Source organism: Leopardus geoffroyi, chromosome C1, assembly GCF_018350155.1.
Source record: "Leopardus geoffroyi isolate Oge1 chromosome C1, O.geoffroyi_Oge1_pat1.0, whole genome shotgun sequence".
In the NCBI taxonomy this organism is placed as follows: Eukaryota; Metazoa; Chordata; class Mammalia; order Carnivora; family Felidae; genus Leopardus; species Leopardus geoffroyi.
The window spans coordinates 19,472,374-19,478,373 of record NC_059328.1 but is presented as its reverse complement, the minus strand read 5'-3'; the positions used below and the strand labels follow the sequence as shown (position 1 = coordinate 19,478,373).

Sequence of the window (6,000 nt, the reverse complement as noted above, 5' to 3'; positions counted from 1 at the left end):
GAGAGGCGCACACGAATGTCCCAGCAACTGAGAATGGGCAGAGGTCCTTTGGGGCTGGAGGAATCAGGGAAGCTTCGTGGGGAGGAGAACCTAGCGGGCCATTAAAAGAACGGGATTAGACAAGCCACCAGACAGGGCAGCACCCAGTGGAGGGAAGAGCACGACTTGAAGTGTGGAGGTAACAACAAAAGCCTGGGACATCTGAAGAATGGCGAGGGGGTGCACATAGCACATAGCGGGAGGCAGAGCAGAAGAGAGGAGAGCCCTGCCAGAGAAGCATGGGCAACACTTCTGGGGAAGTAGTGGGGAGCCAGGTCGGGGAGGGTCTCCAATGCCAAGCTGAGACAGGGAAACCGAAGGGACCCCTTCAGACAAAAAGCTGTTTTTTAAATTTTGCCTCTTTTGGGCTTCTATTCTCGCTAGGACCGGTACCCCTGCCCTGCACAGGCCTTATTGTATGTCCTCCTTGTAGGGACAAAGAGGTAATGATATCTTTGGAGTCCTCTAGCACAAAAGATAATACCTAAGGCACTACTGGAAAAGCCATCATGTGCATATTTCAGACCACTGGCACTAGGCATCTCGACACCAAGACCCCTGGCTCTAAGGACTGAGTGACTTATGATGGACATCTGGACCCTGTCCTTTTTCTGACCAGTTCTTAGAGGTCTGAGAGGACACGGGTATCAGACCACAATTGTCGATAAATCCCCAGACCCCAAGCAAACACAAGACTCATGCTCCTTTCCTTTCCGAGTCTCCCAGATGCTCTGTATCTGTTCTTCCTATATCTTCAATCAACTGCTTTTACCTCCTGCTGGCTGGAGGTTGATTTCCATCCTGCATGGAGCCAAGGATCCTCTTGGCTAGTCCTGCGGGACCCTCTTGAGGTCTTCAGACCCTGCCTGCCTGCATCAAAGCTAAGAAGCTGGGACCTCGTTCAGAAAGTAGTCTGAAGCCGTTGAAAGTTTTTAAAGTTGCTTGAATGATCCAAATTTCTTACAGAAATTTACAAGACTCAAGGATGTGGCATCCCTCACACTCTTGTGTTACTGAGTGTAAAACATTCTTCACAATCCCTGTGCTCCTGGCTAAGTCCTGTTCCCTCAGTTCTTAATTTTAACATAGATCTCTAAGAAGCCTTGCTGACACCATCCCATTTCCTCCAAGCCTGGACAGGTGCCCCTTTCGGGGTTCCCACACCCCCCATTGTGTCCCCCATCAGAGCCCATATCGCGGTGTTGTAAATTGATTTGTCAGACTCTTCCACTAGACTGTGATTTCACTGGAGGCTAGGGACAGTATCTTATTCACGAGTGTGTCCCTAAGAACCAGCACGAGAGCAGCAAAGCGATGACGGATGGAAGGGCTGGGCTGAGGGTGGGGAGTATCCGTGATCACTCAAGTTCGCCCCTATTCCATGTCAGTGAGTTTCTGGAGGACAATGGAAAAATCACAATTGTCAACAGGTTATGGATTTGGAGCCAATGTGCACTTAATTTGAACGAGCAGTCTCATACTCTCACGGGAAACAGAATTGGGGGGGAGGGGGGAAAGAACCAGAAAAAGCTCCGACCCTTCTCCTCCCCTCCTCCTTCCTTGAGAATAAAACGGAAGCCATTGCAATTTCTAGGCACGCCCGGGAATTATTTGAAGAATGGTGAGGCGGAGGGTTACTAACCGGGACTACAAGCAGTAACCCTCCGCGCGGGTCTTGTAATCGTGGTGGCGACGCCTCAGACCACCAGGGGGAGGAATCGGACCGCATCCCGGACCTTGGGAGGTTTCATCCAACGAGGCGGGGGCTGCATAGAACTCTGGGGATTGTAGTTCTAGAGTCGTAATGCACAATCTCGCGCGGTGCACCTCGGGAGTTGTAGTTCCGGACAGAGAAGCGGGGAACGCTTTAAAGCGCCAGTGGTGAGTTCTGGAAACTACAATTACCAAAGGGCTACGAGCTCCAGAGTAGTTTTTAGTTCCCGTCAGTTGACCTTCTGGGCTACTTCTGAGGGGTCAACTTGACTGGGTAAGTTGGATTGGAGAAAGCTCTTGTTCTGAACTGAGATGTGAGCCAACTTTTCCATCCTCCAGCCGGTTTTGGGGGCTGCTCGTCCCAATCTGAGGAAGTCCGCATTAATCCCTCATCCTTTTCTGTTTCCTGTTCAGACACCTCCAGTATCCACCCGCACTCTTCACCCTCCCACTGTCATCCTGTTCCTTCACTCCCAACGGCCCTGGAGTCCCACCCTGAGCTCTGGTGCTAGGACCCCCCCCCCCCCCCCCCCCCACGACCCCTCTCTGAGCACACAATGTGACCTCCCTGAAACCTGGGCTTCTTTATGCTCCACACCTCCTGTGTGCTTTCTCTCTTACACTCACTTTCCGGTTTTGCATGGTAGTGGAAGGAGGGTCGCCATTCCTTCTTCCTAGTGGAAGAGCCCTGGACTCCCCCGACCCGGGGTCTGGTCCACCTCGGCAGCTCACTCGCTGTGTGACCTTGGGCACATCAAGCAATCTCTCTGGGGCTCCGCTCTTCATTGACACAGTGAAGATGGCAATCGCTCTGTCGGTCTTAGGGTGAGGCTGTGTTGTGGAGCCAATAAGCTAATGTGTGTGAAAGGGCTTTTTAAACCGTAAAGCCTCCACAAGCGAGAGAGGTTATTTTTATTATAATTGTTAATGCTCTGGACCCCTCTTATCTTGGCTCCTTTTCTATCTCTGCCCCCTTGTTGCTCAAGCCTGCCTCTTGAGCACTTGGTGTCTCCATTCTCTAAGAGCAGGATGTTTCCTCACTTCCTCCAGAGCCCAAAGGCCTTTAAGGAGCTTAGAGCTTTGTCTGAAAGGAAGCCCCAGAGAAGTGTTTCTCGTGGACTGTGTCCTGAAATAGCCAGTGATGAAAAGTCCACACAGCTGGCAAAAGGGTGGTTGATTTCTGCTCACTGGAAACAGGGCCCCAGCAGATGGACAGCTGCATTGTAGGCACTGTCCATTCCTTCTGGGCTCTTGTGGGCCTTTTTAGTACACTGTGGTTTGGGCTTGGGTGTTTCTGACCCCAAAAAGCTGGGAGGAAAGAATCCATTTTGCCAAAGGGCTTAATCCAGAAAAAATTTCTGAAAGAGACCTCGGTTGGGTATGGCGAAAGAGAGACATGGCATTATTCATTCATTTTTAACATTTTTATGGGCACTTGAAACGTACCAAGCCATAGGCAATTATCAACTTTCTTATTTTAATCTAACTAGAAGTGACTTCATTTTACTTATAAAGAACTTAGGCTCAGAGGTACCATCTCTGGTTCTAGTGCCTTGTACATTTCAGGTGCTTTGTATACATTATTATAATATACATTATTTCATTTAATTCTCGTCAACAACTTCATGACTACTATTATTTCTATCCTATGGGATAAATTATCAGAGGCTTAGAACTTAAGGAACTTGCTCAAGATCACAGCCAATTAAGAATTGGAATTCAGACGGTCGCCAAAGCCTTTTTTACACTATACCATATAGCCTTGTTTTTAGGTAGAAAAGACAGATTAAAGAATTGAGGGAGTTTAAATCAAAGCCAAATAAAGAGGCATTTATTGGGTCCTTACTACATAGAGGAAGCCTGATGATAGATGGTTTGGCCTACAAAGAAGTATAAAACACAGCCTTTATCTCTAGTATATCCAAAGAAATGAGGCCTAAGTGTGTAAAAAACTAAATCAGATTCATTGGATAAATTAATTCTTGCGAGTAGTTATATGCAAGGCGCTACATTAAGCCTTGTAACCAGCAAGAACATGCTTCTAGGTGGCCATGGGGATTCAACTAAGTGAAATCTTAGTCATTTTCATTTCATTAATATACAGTGGTGGGCTGGAACACTGTATACACTTAGTAAATATTTGTTGCATGCATACATCTCTGAATAAAAAGTCCTGTGTTCCCTCTGGACCAGAGGTTCTCACACCTTGCTGATGAGAAACATGGGCAGCTTTTAAAAACTGACCTCTGGGAATAAGGACCTTAAAATCTATATTTTTGAACGTTTCCCAGGTGATTGTGATGATAGGTTCAGGAACCTCTGAACTAAGTTCTACCTGAACTGTTCATAGGCAAGTCACTGATCGGAAACTGCTAGAATAGGCGGTAATCCAAGAGCTGTCCTAAAGCAGCCCATGATTGGTTACCAGGTGAGGGATGTGGACAGTGCTTAGATTTGAGAGGAGGGAAGGTGGAAGGACTTGGGAAAGCACAGAGAACCGGGGATTTCTCTGGGCCTTGATGGATGGAACAGGTTTGCATGGGTAGAGAGGCTTCTAGACAGGTTCCACCTTGAATTGTTTGGATGAGCTAAGCAAAGCAAATTAGAGACACCTGGACTAATTTCCTTGGAAAATTATATGGCATTTATTGGAAATGACTCTGGATACTTTGTGTGGATGTCTTGTAGGCAAAATTGGATTTTCCCATCCCCCCCCCCCCCCCTTCCTTGGACATCAGTTAATGTGAGCCCAGGGGATGCAGATTCATTTTTGGGTATGCCTCACTCTGGCCAATTAGCTTTCATTTGTATTTATTTCCAAACTTAATGACCCCCCCCCCAGAAACTTTCCAGGACTACCAGTGAGTTCTACTCCCCCATCTGTTTAGCAGTCTAACTCCGCTTATCCTGATTTCCAATCCCAAGCACTGTTCTTTACATGCAGAAAGACCAACATCTTTTCCCGTAAGAAGCTAGTATCATTCTGGTCACCCAGTCCTGAAACCTGACTCATCTTTGGCTCTTCTCCCTCCCTTGCCTCCACAAATCCACTCCGTTGCCAAATCCTGTTGTTTCTACATTTCACTCAATCAACACATATTTCCTAGATACTTCATAAGAGCCAGATACTATACTGGGCGCTTTAAATACATTATTTCATTTGACCTCCCTAGCAACCCTATGAGGATGGATAGCATCCATGGGGAATCAGGCTTAGTGAGATCAGATGCTCCACCCGAGGTAAGAAAGCTAGGCAGCAAAGGAGCTGGGCTCAAACTTGGCTCTTTCAGACTTAATATTGGTGATTTCCACAACTTCATTTCCAGAGTGGATTCCAACTCTTTAGCCTAGCACTTGAGAGACTGCTACCCTCCATATCTGTCACACGTTTCTTTTGTCACCTCGCATCCGTCACTAATGACTAGCTGTTTCTCACGTGTGCTTTCTTACCTCTGTGTTTTAGCTCAGGCACTTTCTCCTCCTTGAAAATTAACTTTTACCACCTTCTCCCGCCCGCCACTGGCAAGCTACCAGAGTGTGTTTTCTTCTCAGAACTCCTATGTCTATCTGATCTTCTTATCTGACCTTCTTTGATGGCAGTTAGAACTTGGAGCTGCTTCATTGTCATGTGGGTGACATGTGCCCTGTTTCCCTGCAGAGGCCCACCATTGGTTACACCCTTAACGACCAGGGGAAAAGCTCAGGGTATGAGACATGCTCATGCACATGCTCAGTTTCACTCTGGCTAACTGGTGCACTGACTACATCAGGAGCTCAGTTTCTTTCTTTCTTTTTTTTTTTTTTTTTTTTAATTTTTTTTTTCCCCAATGTTTATTTATTTTTGGGACAGAGAGAGACAGAGCATGAACGGGGGAGGGGCAGAGAGAGAGGGAGACACAGAATCGGAAACAGGCTCCAGGCTCTGAGCCATCAGCCCAGAGCCCGACGCGGGGCTCGAACTCACGGACCGCGAGATCGTGACCTGGCTGAAGTCGGACGCTTAACCGACTGCGCCACCCAGGCGCCCCAAGAGCTCAGTTTCTTTTTAAAAAGAATTGGATTCTGGGGTGCCTGGGTGGCTCAGTCGGTTGAGTGTCCGACTCTGATTTTGGTTCAGGTCATGAGCTCGCGGTTTGGGAGTTCAGCCTTATGTTAAGTTCTCTGCAAATAGCACGGAGCCTGCTTTAGATTCTCTGTCTCTGTCCCTCTCTCTCTCTGTCCCTCACCTACTCGCACTCTCTCTCTCAA

General features: G+C 47.5%; 1 protein-coding gene across 3 annotated transcripts in view; it reads left to right on the top strand.

Moving 5' to 3' along the window:
• The first annotated feature begins 1,910 nt into the window (after positions 1 to 1,910).
• The window catches only part of PAFAH2 (platelet activating factor acetylhydrolase 2), a 66,691-nt gene continuing 62,601 nt past the window's right edge, over positions 1,911 to 6,000 (top strand). The window contains exon 1 of one of the 3 annotated variants that reach the window (XM_045476139.1): positions 1,911 to 2,026. The gene's annotated coding sequence lies outside the window, so the exon portion shown is untranslated. The remainder of the gene's footprint in view (positions 2,027 to 6,000) is intronic. The other 2 variants (XM_045476146.1, XM_045476142.1) reach the window with 2 other exon arrangements.